Consider the following 18612-nt stretch of genomic DNA (forward strand, 5'->3'; position numbering starts at 1 on the left):
CAGGGGGGCCCCCGCTCCGTGAACTCCTCCGTGAGGTGGGCTGGAGGCGGAGAGGTGGTGGGGGGCTTTAGGGAGGTGACCTGACTCCCCCCCCCCCCCAAAAAAAAAGGAGGAAGGAGAAGAAGAAGCTCCTTTTGGGTCATTTCTGCTAAGCCTCATCTCAGATACAGATGTCCAAATGGATTCCCTTTTCTCACACCAAAGTTTGAAAAGCTCACGGCCATATGTCCGTAAAGCGCAGTGCTGAGAGCAGTAAGCACGTGCATTTTAAAGAGTCCAGGGGGCGAGAAATTTTTATACCAGTTTTTTTTTTTTTTTTGACGGTGGAAACATGCACAGCTAGCTTACTTTTCATGGTCTAAGCAAGTTTGTGATTCTTCACAGGGCTCTTCTGCTGGGCCTGTGGAGGTGATGAGGTGCCCACATAACATCTTCTGTGGATGCCTGCACGTCTCAACGGGGAAATAATTATGTCTGTTAGTTATTATGCACAGATTCATCTCTGATGAAATTTGACCCATTTGCCTTGAAAACACATCGGGCAAAAACAAAAGACTAGATTCATTTTTTCATCATATCTTTTGGGTACGTAATATTCCAGTGGGGATAAATGTTTTTTTTTTCCCCATTAAGTATTCTTGAGCAAGAGAGTATTTCAACCCTCAATCACTTTTCTCTAGTCGTTGCACAACAGGACTTTTTAAAAACACCCCCTTATTGTTTTTTGTGTATGTTACCAGGCTCCGGTATGATTCACTGCGTGAGAGCCAGACCTGCTGTATGCACAGTAACTGTCATGTGGCTGTTGATGAAGGATGAGGCAACTGACTCTGGAACAGATCAGGGCCATATCAGGGCCAGATGAGGGCTAGATGAGGGCCAGATCAGGGCCAGATGAGGGCCAGATCAGGGCCAGATGAGGGCCAGATCAGCTCAGGACTCCACTGTTATCTGGCCCGTGCGTGAGTGGATGAGCTCATGGACATGCCTGTGTGTGTATAAGTGTGTGTATGTGTATTTACGTGTATGCGTGTGTGCTTGTGTGTGTGTGTGTGTGTGTGTGTGCGTGCCTGCACTGGACTCCCAGCTGTATAAGTTGGGCTCCACATTTGGTGTCTGGGTGTGAACCACGTCTCTGAGGGACGAGGTGACGCTCGTGCTGTGTTTGTCTCCGGCAGCTAAGAGTGCAACGGCTCCCCACACTCCCCATGCTAGACCTGCTACAGACTTGGAGGAACCACAACACACAAGGAGCTTTAGCTTCCTCATACTGTATAGCACTATGGACATCGTTATAGCAGTATGGATTTGTGTATATTTGTGTGCGCTGTGTACGTTTGTGTCTCTGTATGAGATTCTGGAGGTATTGTAGATGCGCTGTGCATAGACCATAACAAGGAAAAATATGTACCATGAAAGACACCAAGACACCTTTAAATGGAATCTGTGTAAACCCTTATTTAATGGTCATGTTACATAACGATAAACAAGCAAAAATCTAATGGCCAGTAATGAATAGTCCTGGTGTCTCCCAAAAGCAAAATAAAGTAGTGTGTTTGACTGATGGGAGGATGGGTGGACTAATAAATACATTCTTTGCTGCAGTGGAAGCAGTATTTGCCGGTAAGGTGTTTAGTATTAGCTTAGTTTAGTGTTGCGACTGGTGTCAGTTTGGGCATTTAACTGCAGCTAAGCTATTAGCGCCACACAGACAGGTCAATAGAGCTGATCCTGGCACTAAAACGGACTTCCACGTCTTCCGGGTTTAGGGAGAAAGAAGCAGAACAAAAATCCTTACGCATTCCTTTAGTTGATTAAAAATAATGATGACTGGGCTTGAGTGAAGAAAAAAAATCACTTATTCAGCTTTGTGGCAGAGCTTTTTTGGTGGGGTTTGGGGGGAGGGTGGGCGGGGTTGGAAAAAAAGAGGCCTTATCTGTTCTATTCAAGCAGGCTTCTCTCCCAGGAGGGGTGGATAACTGCTCGCGTTTCGGGACTGTCAGGGCCTGCCAATAGCCATAATGGCTCCTAATTCCAAATTAATTCAGTCTAAATGAAGTGTCAGAGTAAGATTGATCTGCCGAAGCCGCTGCGCTGATGAGGGCCGTCTGAGCAGCCAGCCGTGGGCCAGAGACGCCTGCCTGCCTGCCTGCCTGCCTGCCTTCCTGCCCCCGGGGCTTCTACTGAAGGGCAGAGGCGGCGGGGCTGGCGGGGGCATCAGCTGTTTGACCAGCCCGTGTGTGGGAAATGCACCCCGCCGAGACACCAGTCTGTGCACTTTCACTGCGTGCTGGCCCATACACAACCCAGGATTCACGCTTCTTTTCTTTTCTTTCTTTTCTTTATTTTTTCTCTCCATTTTCTTCTGTTCTTCTGTATATCTTCTTTTTTTTTTTCATCAGAAAAAAAAATATTTTTTCTCAGTGGAAAAAATAGAATATATGGGGGTTGGAGAGTGAGGAATTTGATTCTGCATTTGCTTTTTCTCTTTAAAAAAAGAAATAAAAAGAATCAAGCATTTTTATTCCGATTACTATGATTATTCAGAATGACATTCTGCGATTGGGAAAGCTCCTCTTTTGATGAGCGCACATGGTGCGCTCGACGGCGCGTTGTTGTCTGACAGACTGGAGGCAAAGATAATGCTGCTGCAGCTTCCGCAAGCTGCTTTGATGCAGCCATTCCTACTACATCTGTAAAATCCCATTCAGCCGCACCGACAGCATCTCCCATGCGAAGACACCTCCCTTTAGTCCGTGTACTATTCCTAAGACTGTTATTAGCCACGTATCGAGGCCTCCTGTGAATTTTAAATTGATATTTAACTCACACAATAAATCCTGTAAGCAAACCTGTAACCATCAGTATAGCGAACGCGAGGCCCTGTTTGTAGCACGCAGTCATTGGAGGGAATCCATATTGTATATATTCACACAGTGCTTGTGCTGTATTTGAGTATATGACTGAGGTCAGAGTCCAACTGTGCCGTTCTTGGTGACCTTCACTGATTATTGGTAAAAAGGCGCGAACGTTCTAGGTTATATTTAAAAAATCATTATATCAGCCTCATCCGCGGCGCGACGTAGGGACTTTCAAGAAAGTTGGAGGGCACATCCGTGCAGGAGAAAACCCTTTACTGTACTGTTTGATGTTTAAATCAGCGCCACCCAAGTGATGTATTAGGCACCCGGCTGAAAGTATTGGACACACTCCTAAGTAACCAAATAACTACTGGGTCAGATGAACCCTGCCTTAATAACTTAATGGCTTGAGAAGTCAACCATATCATTGTATTTCATTTGCATGTTTATTTCCTGGGGAAGGCCTACCTGGGAAGAGGCGCACGGCAGAAAATGTGCCGCAGCGAAAGGCATTAGATCTCGTCCTCGCCAGCGCCATATTTTCATAGTTAATGCAGATTCACTTTAAGTGCCCTCCGCTCTTCGATGTGCTTGAAATATCATATTTAGGAACTTAACACTCTTTCCCCCCATCCCAAAAGTCACAGCTCTCACCTTTTTCATTTATGTGTTTTTAAATCTGATTGGATTAATTATCTTTCATTTTAATATAATTACTCCACTAAAAATAAAACTAACCACTTTATGATCAAAAACATTTAAATAATAATATAGTGTGTTTTATAGTGTCTTTTTAATTAAATATCAGATTCTGTAAATAAAATGAATCCTGATATCAAAGTAGGTTATAGCAGTGGCATTCCAGAGAGATGGCTTTGCGTGGCCATACAGTCATCAGAAGGATGAGATCAGCAGCAGCAGCAGCAGCAGCAGCAGCAGCAGCAGCAGCAGGCCCCCGGTGAGACGACTCCACAGAGATGAGACTCCGCGTCCCTCGTGCCGAGGGGTTGAGGCCTCTCGCCGGGCTTCCCCAGGTGATCGCTGGGGACCGGCCGAGTGCCGCCGTCTCTGTTTGATTAGCTCTAATGCCCGGGCTTTCGGGACATGCCGTCAGGTTGATGGAACTCGGCGGGAAGGGAGCTTTTCCCGGTCCCCTCCCCGCCTGGAAGCTGCGGGCGATGGGATGAGATTCTGGGAGCGCACCTATCCCTTCTCCGTCCCTCCCACCCCCCCCCCCTCTCACCTGCGTGACGGTGCCATACCCTGACCATCCTGCCAATCCACTGTAATATGACTCCCCAGTGCTATCTGGCCAGCACATCCTGCCCTGATTAAAGCACTGACACTTTCCAGGTTAATTTACCAGCAACGTAAACACACAATGCAGTCGTCAAACAGGAGATAGCATTTCTATTCCCATGTGGTGGCAGCAACTTTAGAATTCAAGAATTTTTACCTTGTTTGTTTGTTTGTTTGTTGGTTTCTATGACAAATAATTCAGTAGACTATATAGTTCCAATGACTAATGACTTAATAATTCAATGGACTAACCAGGTTAAAGTGTTTGTGTCTGTCTGAAGGGTCTGAGACCATATTTCCATGGCAAATGTGATTTAATACATACTTTTGACCACCGTGCAAATCACATCATCATAAAACATTGTCATAATTCACTGATCTTATTTCAAGTAGTTTCAAACCCCCAGTGTTAGAGAAGGGACATGTACCGTATTTCCTCAAGTATGACCCTATGTCAGACTGCGAGGCATTGTTATTGTATACAGCCTCATATCATGTGAATGCACTGACTAGGCCTGTAAAGGGCTTTCTTGAGGCGGGTTATCTCTCTCGCCTTTCCACCCTGTGTCTCTCCGTGGTCTTTCTTGACAGACTGGAGCCAAAGTAGGGCACTCCTCAGAAAGAGAAAGCACAATTCAGTGGCATCCTGTAGCTTTAAGAGGGGGACCCGTCTAATCTCTCTCTATCCACTTGGGTCTTGGATTTATAAATTCTCAGCAATCTGGATTCTGAAATCCGTCTTGATTTTGTGAGTATGTGTGTGTGTGCGTGGAGAGAGAGTGAGCGTGTGTGTGTGAGAGAGAGTGAGCGTGTGTGTGTGTGTGTGTGTGTGTGTGTGTGAGAGAGAGTGAGAGAGAGACAGAGGGAGGTGCAGGACTGGCAAGGGGTAGTATTGGGGGTTTGTGGTTTGTTTGTGCTGTCCTTTAGAAAAAGAGCTTACGGGTTCAGGAGAAGAAACGCGGGGAGCTAATGTGAAGATTTAGGACTTTCTCCGAGGCTTGGCCTCCTCTAAGCTCTGTTTGCTTGAGCCGTTTGTGGGGTCCTGCTCACACTAAACCCAGATTAATATTCCTCCATATCCAGCCAGCCCAGACATCAACTCACGCCCCCAAACCTTCTCCCTCCTTCGCAGCCCTCAACGCACCCCCACCCTCCTCCACACACACACAGTCCCCCACCCCCCCCACACACACACACACACACTCACACACCTCCACCTTCTTCTTTTGGCCGTAATCGTCTCCATTCCCTAATCCCCGTCCGCACCTTCTCATCTTGCTCTTTATCTCGCCTAAGTAAGCACCTCTCTCAAGGGTTATTTCCATAAGGGGAAGCAGCAGGAGGAGCATAAATATGTTTTAACCTCGCCTCGCCGGCCGGCTTGACCTCTCCAGGCGTATTAGGATCTGAGTGGCGCCTTAAGCCTGAAGATTGCTATTAGTGGCGCTCACCGTGGCGAGAGGCAGAGTCTTTCTTTCGCACGGCCCTTGCACATGTTTACTGACAGCTCAACACATGCTGTGCCGCACACTGAGTGGAGAGCAAACAGAGTAATGACAACCCAGAAGGGGCTGGCAAGTCGTGAGATGCGCAGAGATCCCTGAATGACTTGTGTATGTAGAGACTAGTTTGCCTTTGCCCATTAAATCAAATACAGTTTGGAATTTGGTTATTTTTTTCTCTCTCTCTCTCTCTCTCTCTCTCTCTATCTCTCTGTGTGTGTGTGTTTGTGTGTAAGATCCCTATACACAGAACACATATTTCATGATTTTTAACAAATGTTTGTAACCTGATGTTACCTGTTAGCTGTTTTGGCCGTCTTTCAGGCTGGGTTGATGGAAGTTTTTCTCTTCGGTCTTCCAAGTCAGAGGGGCATATAGTGGGTGCTGTTCTGTGCTGCAGGCCACGTCTCTCTGCAGTGCAGTCTGCCCGTATGAAACCAACCAGCAGGCAACTCTCAGGAGCACTTTACTGCAGTTGTTCGACAGAGTCGGCAGCCACTCGCGAGATTGCTCACCCAAAGCCTCTTCTTTTCCCCCCGCTTTTCTCTATCATCCCCTCTCTCGCTTCCAAAGCACGTCTCTAAGAGAAGAGAGAAAGAAAGAAAGAAAGAAAGAGAGCGAGAGAGGGAAACAGAGACAGTGAGCAAAAAAAGGAGAGAGAGACAGAGAAAGAGGGGGAAAAAAAACAAACGCATTTGGAGCAGAAAGAAAGAGGATGAGTTGCTAGTGCTAAAGAGGCAAGCTAAACCCATTACCTAAGTGTCCTTTATCTTCCCATATGCTTTTGTTGTCTAATCAGCTTTGTATCTCCCTAAATCCAGGATTGAGATAACAAACAAATGGATCAGCCCAACGCGCTAGAGAGAGACAGAGAGAGGGGGGGGGGGGGGAGAGAAAAACAACAAAACTATTCTTTGGCATTCCAGAGCGTTTAGAGGATTGAGGGGGTGGGTGAACTGAGGGAGGGGGGGCAGTAGGGTGGGGGGAGGTGGTTGGGTGGGGGTGGGGGTGTGTGCTGGACAGCAGTCAGAGTGGGCTGATGCCAGGGGATGAGGAGGGTCTCATGGCAGATCCCCCCCCACAGGCTCAGGGCCGCACCTCCGGCGGCCCGCTCTGTTACGGGGCAACAGGCTGGACCGCTTTGGAAAACAGTAGAAAAGCTTGTTCGCAGATTTGCACCCGGCGTGCCTTGAATCTGCCGGCTTTCTCTCTCTCTCCTCTCTCTCCCCCCCTCTCTCTCTCTGTCTCTCTCTCTCTCTCTCTTTTTAAGAAGAAAAGGAGGATTGGAGATTATCGCCAGCATTCCAAGCTGAAATACGGAGGACTTGGAAGTATTGTGCGATGAATGGACTTTCCAGTGAAACTGTGTCACAATGGCGGTCATTCTTATCAGATTTACAGCAGACTTCAGATCAGTCCCCTGTCTTTGTTGCCATGAGAGAGAGAGAAAGGGAGAGAGAGAGAGAGAGAGTGGAAGAACAGACTTCAGATCAGTCCCCTGTCTTTGTTGCCATCAGAGAGAGAGAAAGGGAGAGAGAGAGAGAGAAAGAGGAAGAACAATTTAGACCTGGAAAGAGGGCGCATATTTAAGTGTACACACAAACCTTTTTCTCAGGTCACTTGTAAATATTCTTTTGTTTTTTTTATTTCTTTTTGATGGGGAGCAATGGGGTGGTTCAGCACAGTGAATCAGAAGTTATCATCACATTTTGGCATCTCACTCACTCAAGCATTTTGATTTCAGATTTATTTCACTGCAAAGTACGATTACCATTAAACTCTGAATGTCAGAGATAAATCATCGCCTCTGCCGAGTGGCACATGTCCTTGGCTGCCCCTGGAGTTTTCCATCATCTCCTATGAAGCCTCATAACCTCTCAAATCATCTCTCATAAGCCTCATCAGCTCTCCTCTCCACTGGGCTGCAGAGATGGCCCGTGATTGATGGCTGCAGGCAAATTCAGCTGACTTAAGCAAGTATCCTCCCCAGCCGCGCTATTCCCCCAGTAATGCAGGAGATGCGATGTCTGCCAGGGTGTAAAATGATTAGATAAGTTTACGCCTGAAGATGATGGTCGGATGCTTTTGAAGAGTTTCGGCTGATGTATTTTTTTATTATTATTATTATTTTTTATTTTAGTGTATTGGCAGAATTTTTTTTTTCAAAGTTGGATGCATGTAAGAATAATATTACTGAATCATGCAAGTAGAGAAATGCATTTACAAAACAGATGCAATGTTTGTTTTTTTTCTTTGACCAACCTAGGCCACCAAAATACGTCTCTCTTCATATCACATCAGGGTGGGGTGAGCTACCCTTGGGCAGGGGTTGTGGTGTGGGGGGGGGTTCATCGGCTCCCTCCTCCTCTGCATCCCTCTCTCCGAGGCCACACACACACACACACACATCACACGCCCCCTCCGCCACACAATCAGAGGATGTTTGGGCAAATAGCTGTCATTAATAACCGGTCGGCACACCTCCACCTCCTCGCTCGGTTCAGCGGCCACGGCGCGCTCTCCCAAGCAAGTGTTTCCCCTCCTCGCATGTCACACAATTACCTCTTAACTGCTCAAACAAATAGAGGGGGCCCGCCAAGTGACATCAAATCAAAACTGTCACAGGTGATTGAGTCTAGTCATCAAGACAGCGCTCCCACTACCTGTCAGGAGCACAAGGGGAGGGGGCGAGGGGGGCGGGGGGTCGAGGGGGTGGGGGGGGAGACGGAGGGTGAGGGAGACAGGGGGATTGTGTCTCCAGTTTGTAATAGACTTCTTATAATGTATAAACAATTTTTTTGCTCTGCTTTTTTTACCTTCCCTTGGCCTGTTCATTTCCAAGTTGGGGGACAGTGAGAGATGGAGAATATGAGCTGCCCCTTTTTTGCGCTTTTGGCTTTATATTCTCTTCGTTCTCCCTCCCCTTACTCTCTCTCTCTCTCTCTCTCTCTCTCTCTCTCTCTCTCTCTCTCTCCCTCTCTCTCGGGGCCCTGGTTTGCAAGCATGGAAAATGGGCTTGTTTGAAGTAATGATTGTGAAAATGATAGAAAGGAGATTGAAATTTCCACTCCTCCTCTGAACCGTGCTGACGGCGGCCCTGCAAAGACACTAGATGCTAATGAAGGCAGAGACGTAGAGAGAGAGAGAAAGAGAAAAAGAGAGAGAGAGAGAGAGAGAGAAAGAAGCAAACCCACATCACCCCGGTCCCCTCCACGCTCATATCACTGACCGACTTTCCCAACAAACAATCACCAGGACCTAACAAGGATCTAACAAACAAACACTCCCAGTGCATAGGCAACTGTGTTTTTAATGTGAGACTATGAGCACAAGGATCAAGACAGATGCTAAGAAATAAACACTTCTTTAGTGTACGCGCCATATGTTTTAGTATGATCTGTTGGACTTATGATCTGTTGGCGACCAAACATCACGCGATTCTGAGCGTCTGGGAGAGTAGCTGACAAACAGCGGCACAGTCATGGTGTTTATTATGATTTTTGTTGTGATCCTGAGCGTCTGGGACTGGGACAGTAGCTGACAAACAGTGGCACGGTCGTGGTGTTTATTATGATTTTTGTAAGTGATCCTGAGTGCCCCAGGGATAAGGGGCTGGTCACGAACACTCCTCTATGGGTAGTGCATGCTGTGTTTTTATTTGGGATCTCTGGTGCTCAAGAGGGCCTCACAAACACTCTTTAGGAATAGTGTGTACTGTGTTTTTGTTGTGATCTGTGGTGCTCACGAGGGTCTGACAAACACTCTTTAGGAATAGTGTATACTGTGTTTTTGTTGTGATCTTCGTATGTCCAAGGATCAGAAATGGTGTATGCCACGTTGTTTTTGTGACCCTAAGGATTAGGGGGAATTTGTCAAACACTAGCTCAGTTACTGTTTTTAATGTTGGGATCCCATGCCACCCACAGATTAGTGACTGTATCTGATAAACACGCTTGCCATTACAGAACACACTATATCTTACTATAGGACATTTTAATATTTTACAGAATATCTCAGAAATTGATTCTAATTTGTGTTCTTTTAATTTTTATAAAATTTGCATACTACCTTATTAAATTAAATGCTTTATTAAATAACGCACAAATAAATCGCTCCAGATGTCTATATGGATGGATCCCCTGAGGCGTAGAAGGATTTAAGTATTACATGTTTACAACTCCCATAAATAGGCCTCTATAAATAGGCAATTGAGCCCCTTTAGTCTGTCATTACTCAGAACAATTAAAAAGGAATTTAAAAGCGATTAGATGCATTTCATGTGACAGAAAAATCACCGCCAGTGTGTGAACGGACAATGTCTTTGTGCCGCTTTGCCCGCGTGTGTTCTCAACAGTCATTAAGCGTTCTGCGGGCACTCGCCCCCCCCTACCCCTCCGCTCCCGGTAAAAAAAAAACGGGCGCGGTATTTAGCGAACATTACACCACATGGGGCACAGCAAATACACAGGTGGACCGAGTGTGGCCAGGACCTCTGGCTCCCTTGGCAGGAGCGCTCTTTCTTTTGTTCTCACAAATGAATGTCAAACGAGCAAGGAGAACGAGGCGGGGAGCGGGCGCAGGAGCGGGCGCGGGGAGCGGGCGCGGGCGCGGGAGTGTGGGCCCGCTGCTTAGGAGGATGCTAATGAGATGCTAATGAGTGGTGCCAAGCGGCGGTGGCAGCAGAGGAGGGAAAGTTTAGTTAGGGAGCAGCGAGTGAGACTGCAGGGGCTGAGACACTGGCTGAACAGTGACTACACACACACACACACACACTCACACGTATGCACACACACTCACACATAGACTGGGAGCCTGTGGAGAGACATGTTACTATTACGAGAAGTTAAATTAGTGCCCCCCCCCCCCCCCCCCCCCCCATCCAATCACCACACACACACACACACACACACACACACACACACACACATACATACACACACTAGGAGCCTGTGGAGAGACAGGCTTCTATCACAGTGAGGAGAAGACGTAGAACTAGTGACCCCCACTTCTACTCCCACCGACCACCACATGCTCTCTCTCTCTCTCTCTCTCTCTCTCACACACTCACTCACACACTCACACACACACACACACACACACACACACACACACACACACACACACACACACACACCTCGGGGGAGCAGGCCTGCTGATTGGCTTTCATTACTTCTCATTCCTCTTGTTCTCCCTGACTTCATTTTACATAAGGCTGAACTGCTTTGTTAACTCTAGGTGATTCTTCCTCATTCACAGGGAAGTTTTTTGATTATTATTTCATTAGCCCGGCTGCAAATGATTCCTTACTGTAATTACATCATATGAGGGAATCAAATTGAATTTAAATGTACAACCAAGCTCAGGGGCCTAAATTAAATTTTGCAATTGAAATGATAAAAAAAACGACAGAGAGGAAGCCGTACACACACATACATTATCTTCAGTGAACCATGAGTGCGAATAACAGTCCCGAGCCCTTACGTCAAGACAAAAAGTTTTCTTTCTGACAGAGCGAACAAGAGAGAGAATAAAAAAGAAACGAAACAAAACAAAACAGAACAAACCAAAAAAACAAAACAAAGGGGAAAAATGACATTAAGAGAAGCAATGACAAAGGCGACAGGGCCAGCTGTCTTATCTCTTTTCACTCTCATTTTTCCCCCAACACAACAGCAGTCAACCTTGCAATGAGGGCAAATATGAGAGAGGGAGAGAGGGAGACAGAGAGAGAGAGAGAGAGAGAGAGAGAGAGAAAATAGGGTATGGCGAACGCGTGGACTGAGAGAGGGTGAGAGAGAGAGAGAGAGAGGGAGAGAGAGAGAGGGAACGGAGAGGCGGAGAAGGCAAGAAGGACATTAGCAGGGAGATGATGTTGTCAGGAGCTGATGTAAATTGGCGAGCGACATAGTCAACAGATACGGATGACTGGCTGCAAGTGGCGGCCCTTCTCGGGGGCCATGACACTGACAAATGGAATATTTTTGGAGGACTTAATCAGAGGAAATGGGGTTTCATCTGCAGGTGACACGTCGACTGCTCCGACGCCCACAAAGAGAAAACTGATTGCCTGCCTGCCTGCCTGCCTGCCTGCCTTCGACTCCTCCACCTCCACCTCTCCTCTCCTCCCTTTCTTCTCCCTTCATCTCGGGAGCGGAGGTTACAAAGGGGATGTAGCATCAATCAGGTTCATTAGGGTGAGGGCAGGGAGAGACACCAGGCCTGACTGTGTACTCACATTCCCCCATCCCAACGCAACCCAGCCCCATCATCATGCATCTAAACATAATGCACACGCTACATAGGTTAATATCCTACATCAGTTTTTCAAAATGCCATGGGTGAAATTTAAATTCAAATATTTACACCCCCACCTTCCCCTCCGCCCCATCTATGTGCCGTATGTGTCTAAGTGGTACCCATATGTCAGAGGTGCGTGAAGGGTGGATGATACCAATTTTGACAACCATAAAAAAGATATTGTATTTTGAAAAATTGAATAAGGGGTCCCATATTTATTCGCGAAATATTCAAAATAATCGTTTGTTCTTGTTCCCACTCTAGAACACAGATCAACGACATCTCGTGGCGAAGAGAGCAAGCCAAGACCACAGTCTATATTTATGAGCCATTAAGTCCACAAGTCAACAAGATTAATGCTAGCTTTCCCAGTCATTTCCTTTTGTGATAGCTTATTGTGTCCTTTTCTAAAACTATTAAGGTGCTCTATTTTCAAGCGGCTAGCACTTCAGCACTTTGTGCAAGTTAAAAGGCATTTAGCTCTGCATATGCATATTATGCATTAGAGGGGGTTATGCAGCTTGAACCCCAGGGGGGCCTCAGGGGTCCCACTGCACACCACTGCTGAGTCACAGCCCTTTGCATCACAATGGCAACACTTAAAACAGCTAATAACAACAACTCACGCTAAACTCGTGTAATAGAATGCTAATGTCACATAAGCCAGGTACGCTGAGGGCCAGGTTTTACATCGAGGTGGAACAACTTTGCTATTTGCATTGGTGTGTATTAATGTGCGTGTAGATAGATAGATAGATGGATAGATAGATAGTGCTGTAGCCTTTGTGTGGGAGTGTTTTGAGTTGTCAGGCTGATAAAAGGCATTTTCTTAACTCTCCACAGGTGACCACATGAAGCCACATAAATAATCATAAATAACTCATTTTCACCACCAGCCCTGAATCGGGAAGGAGACTGTGTGTGTGTGTGTGTGTGTGTGTGTGTGTGCGTGAGTGAGTGTGTAAAGTATCTGTGTGTGAGTGTCTATATGTGTGTGAGTGTGTGTGTGTGTGTGTGTGTGTGTGTGCGTGAGTGTGTAAAGTATCTGTGTGTGAGTGTCTATATGTGTGTGTGTGTGTGTGTGTGCACACATGCATGCGTGTGTGTGTCTGTGTATGTATGTGTGTGTCTGTCTGTGTGCATGTGTGTGAAGTGGGGGGAGTATAGCCTGGGGTTGTAAATCCAGTGAAATGAGCACTGGAGGAGAGGTGCAGCGGATGGGGGTGGAGAGGGGCGGAGGGTGGGGGCGGCTGCTTGGTTGCGTAGCGGGCAGATGCAAAGAGAGATGATTTCTTACCCCTACCCCCCACCACCACCCCAGCACGGTACCCAGCAGAAGGGCCGGCTCAGACAAACCCCTCACAGTGGGGTAGCTACGCAGGGGTAAGTGCTGGAGCTCAGGGGCCAGGTGTAGGTGATCTAACGGAGATGATCTATGATGGAGAGCCAGTAATCATTTCTATGCTTAAAGAGGAATACTAAAAAAAGGGACGTGGGGGGGGGGGGATAAAGCAGACAGCCCTAGTGTGCTGGATAAGAGCAATGGTGAGATCTGGCAGCCAGGGTAGGAATAGATGTGTCTGCCGGATCAGGGCCGGGACACAGCCAGAGCAGGGCCAGATCCTGTCCAGAAGGATGGGAGGCCCTACTGGGAGGCCCCCCGTGTCACTGAATCAGTGTTATGCGCTGAAATGCCCGTGTACATCTGAAGGTGTCGCAGAGGCTCTGCTGAAAGAACAGAAATTTGGCTTTTTTTTTACGGGCCTCTAACATGGAAGAATCATGCTCTTAAAAATGAGGTCGTTTCTCCCCCACAGGGTGTTTGTCATGGGGGGTGGAGGGGTGATGTGAGGCGGGGGTTGGGGGGAGGGGGGTGGGGGAGTCCATCAGCAGCTAATAACAGTCTGACAGTAAAACACCACGAGTAAGACAAAGTGCCCCTGAACGCGCTGACAGCGGCCAGGTTGATGGGAGAGGGAGGTGAGCTGGTGCTGTGGGATTGCTGTGCCCGAGCCCACAGGACCATGCCCCCCCCCCCCCCCCCCCCGCCCCCTTCCTCCTCCTTCCTCCTCCTCGGTCCTCTCTATCACCCCCCCTCCAGCACCACCACTGCCTGTTGAGTTAGTGTGTGTGTGTGTGTGTGTGTGTGTGTGTGTGTGTGTGTGCCCACCAAGGCTGAAAATGAAACAAAAAGAGGAGAAAGGTTGGCAAGAGTGGTATACAGACCGGGCACCGTCCGCCGGTGAAGGGGCATGAATCACGGCGGTGCGTCTGGCCGACTTGTCACCGTCACGGCAGATCAATGGTAATTACCGCCCTGACACGAGTTCCGTTATTACTTTACAGGATCAGGGGCCAGGGGAGAGAGTGCTGGGGGGCAGCTGCAGCCGCCCTGGCCGGGCCCCAATCGATAGCTCCTGAATTATGGCTCTCCCGCCTCCCAAATTGGCCTCTGCCACTAAACAAGCCATTTACAGCCGGCTGCATGACAGCTTAGCTGAGGATATGCGCTCTAACTCTTCTGGTCCAAGGGCCTGGACTTGGGAAGGAGCAGGAGCAGGAGGAGGAAAAATAAGCTTCCCCTAGTAAAGGCAGGTCAGTGGCTTTGCTGTTTTTCTGCAGTCAGTCTTAGCGCTGCGGTCAGTGGGGAGGGAGGACAGGCACCCCGAGGCAATGGCGTGGTGAGAGTGAGATGCATGGATGACTGACTAACTCTAACTCATGGAGACACTGTCATCTCACACACAGGTACACACACACACACTCATGCACACAGGTGTAGATATTGATATGTTCACACACACACACACAACTCCCCCAGCGGTTGTGTTTTCTCTCTAAACCATGTATGGCAGGCCTCATCTCCCCTGCTTTGAATCCTTTACATCTCTTAACCTGGATCCATGTTTTTTTTTTTTTTTTTTTAATCCAGACGTACCTGTAATCGCAGCCGGCGACGGGAAACTTCAGAGAATCAATTAGGCCCTGCCTCATCCCACGAGCGAAGACGATTCCCCTCGACTTGAGCCGCAAACACCTTCTATCACGAGTCATTCTGCCTCCCTAACACCCGACTTCCCTCTCCTGAGCCCGGATAGGTTTGACTCTAAGCCTCTAAAACGTTGACAGCCAAAAGCGCCTTTCTCGCGGGGTGCTCCCGTTGCCTGCCTGCCTGACTGCCTGCCTGCCTGCCTGCCGCACCCTGGCCCAGGCTCTCCTTTCATGCCGTCGCTGAAGAAAGCTGGATTTGTTTCCCAGCCGCAGCCGATAATAGCACCGCGTTATGGCTCTTCATCCGCAATTAAATAAACAGTCCTTTAGAACCCTGCCCCCCCCCACACACACACACACCTCCCTCCTCCCCCCTCTGTCACCCTCTTCTCCTGCCGCCTGCCACCAGTCCTGCCGCTTTCTCAAGACCCCCGTAAATAGGAGGGTTGGCGAGTGGGGTGGGACGTAGGGGGGGTTAGGGGGTAATGGGGGGGGGGTGTTGAGGGATGGAGCCAACGGCTCAAGGTTTTCTTTTGTCCCGCAGGAAAATTAGCGAGTGAAGAGGCCTCATTGTGAGCTGTTGTTTTTAGACGCCGCCACACAGCACAATGGGAAACGTAAACCTGGCTCCCTCATCCCAGGCTAGAGCGGGCCCTCAGCTGCAACAAACACCTCATTCAGGGGTCAAATTTAATCTCCTCCGCCCCTACCTTTTGTATTCAGATTAGAGACTAAGGAGGATTTGCAGGAGCCTGAAGCCTCTTGTTAAAAGGCTGTGTTCTCCACTTAACTTGCAATTTACCTGTCACTTAAGCCCTCTGCAGCAATCAGGCACACCTTCTCAGTGGGAGAGAGTGTGTGAGTTTCTCTCTCTCTCTCTCTCTCTCTCTCTCTCTCTCTCTCTCTCTCTCCCTCTGTGCTGGGTTTCTCAATGAGTGCTTTGTGTGCACTGTACAAGAGGAGAGGGAAATGGATTAACAAACAAATCCGATCTGCCGCTGAATGCAATCAAAAAAAGCATCGTCGCAGAGGCACTTCTAAGACAAATGAAGGAATTCACAGAGAGGGTATTTTACATAAATCTCCTCTCAATGCAAACCGCCGCGGCTAACATTCACAAAATGAAATGGTTATAATTGCTCCATAGTTCCTACATTGTGCTCATTCATATGTGTAACTGTCTCTTGTGTTCAGCATCCTTTCACCGGCGTAAGCCTCCACAAATGTGGCCCGGTAGACCAGAGTTCTCTTTGTTGTTCCATTTTGCAAGGTATGTTATTTCGTCAGGATCTGCGGTGTTCAGGACAGTATGCAGTTCTTGGTTCCGTTGTCAGCACATTCCGGAACACCACAGAGAGAGGAACGGGGCGAAAAATTCTAAGAAACAGAGAAGCTTTTTTTTTCTTCACAATGCAGTCTTTCAATTGACATGAAAGACTATTTGATGACTTAATAACTCGTTAATTATCCACATTTCACTAATTTAATGAATGTATTTTTTAAGAATTGTAAGGTAGCATGTGTCCAGCTTCACTGTACAAAGCATTTATAAAGCCTTCATAAAATCCTTTATAATGGCACTGCATGCGCAGTGAATATTTTCTGTCTTTTTTACATTCCTGGGAATTCATTTATTGGACCAGTAAGCACAGATTATGTATGCGTATGACACTTAACACTGAATGTTGAGTGTCAGTGAATTTAAAAAAGTTGATATTCAGCTGTTATGAGAGACTTTCAGTAACAAATTCCAGCCCTCTTGGTAGTGATGGCAAAAGATAGACAATATGTAGAGGAAGTCAAGCCCAAAGTCAAATAGAGACAGCAGTGCAAGGAAAGTTAAGTGATCAATACAACTGGTCTTCAATGAATCAGTTAATATAACAATGAGGTTTGGAAGTGAAGCCAAGTCAATTATCAAAAGTGCCATTCTCTTTTCCCCGGTCCTTTCCCAAGTGCGTACATTGGACCATCACTGGGCAGCGGGTGACAGTGTGTAATATGTTTTGTGGCAGTTTTATAGGCGTCTTTTGTTACACATGTTTGCCTGGAGGTATGGATGTTGCGATCTGTGTGGACATTTTATGGGATGATTTGTGTCTCTGGCCACAGAGTGATCTCAGAGGAGCAGAGTAGCTGTAAAGAGGGCCTGCATCGCCCGTGTAAGCGGCTCTGAAAACGGGCTCTATTTCACGCGGCCGAGGCGGAAATGGGCTGTCCTCGCCTCCAGACCACCATCTCGGCTGTCAGACTACCTATTCATGTGGGTTTCAGGCGGGCCGTAAAGAGTGCCATTGGTTTTAATGGGGAATGAGACGGGCGTTGAGGTGAACTATGTCTCTCTTTGAGAACTGGCAGGATAAGGATGCTGGCTGACAGCCCAGATAGAACGCAAACGCATAACAATGCCCTGGCTTAAACACTATACTGATCCTCATCGGGTAGACGCATGGATATTCTGGCTGAACTTGGACTCAAGCTTTTGTTTTCTCTCTTTCTTTCACTGTTTTTTTTATACTTTTTAAAAACTCGCACCAGACTATCTCAGTGTGTTTTTATTACCATGCCATACTGCTTAAGAATTTCTAATCTGATTGCCTTTTTTTAAATCCAGTTTTTGAAAGTTAAGATCATCATACCACAGGATGCATCTTGACTGGGGGAATGTGGCGAACAATTGTACTGTAATGTAGGGTAAGAACAGGATTCACAGCACTGTCAGGTCACCTCAGTTCTTCCACAAACCCAATCCTCTTACCATCCTCCATTTTTTTCCCCCCAACAATCATCCCCTCAGTTTTTTAATGACACAACTGTGCACCGTCTCACACGTTCCATTTTTGGCTCTTTGCATTTGGATATTTAGCCAGTTTCATAAAACAGTCTCATCACATACGGTGACACGCGGTGATGAATTCATTCAGCATAGCACAGGCTCTGAAGAAGGGCTCTCGGTACAGAACAGTGCATAGGGGCAGCGATGTGAAAGGTCAGATAATGAGGTCATCCGTCCACCGTAGAACTTTCCAGGCCTTAGCCGCTGGGTGGTGGCGGGGTGGTTATCCGCTGCCGTTTTCTTGATGCTTTATTTTTAGAGCCGTGTCCTCTCCTCTCCTCTCCTCTCCTCTCTTCACCTCCTCTCCTCGTCTCCCCGCGGCGCTCTCGTCTGGCGAGCCCAGGAGAATTCCCGCCTTTATTCGCCGTGCGCGAAGACCTGTCTGCCCACGCATCAAGCCCTGTCCCCGGTGGGCTCCCATGTTAAATTCCTGCATTAAAACCCATTACAGAGCCATCAAAACCCCCTGTAATTCTGTCTAATGACCTCATTTCCTTAAGTGTCAGCCGCGTCAGTCAGTGGAGGGGCCATGCCCCCACTCCCTCCATGCACACTCACACACACTCACACACACTCACACACACACACACACACACATCTGAGGTGCTTGTCAGAGAGGCCAGGCTGGCAACACCAGCGTAGCCACTTGGCCTGCGATATGAGGGGGGGAAAGTTGAGAAAAAAAGGGAGAAAAAAAGAACAGCCCAATAATGGAGAAAATGACAAGGCAAGGTAACTGGGGACTAAAAAAGGCTATTCGATATTCCATTTGCCATCCACTCCATTAGGCAGGGCGCAGTCAATCAGAGCCCCATTTTGATTTGAT

Source organism: Clupea harengus, chromosome 10 (assembly GCF_900700415.2).
Source record: "Clupea harengus chromosome 10, Ch_v2.0.2, whole genome shotgun sequence".
Taxonomy (NCBI): domain Eukaryota; kingdom Metazoa; phylum Chordata; class Actinopteri; order Clupeiformes; family Clupeidae; genus Clupea; species Clupea harengus.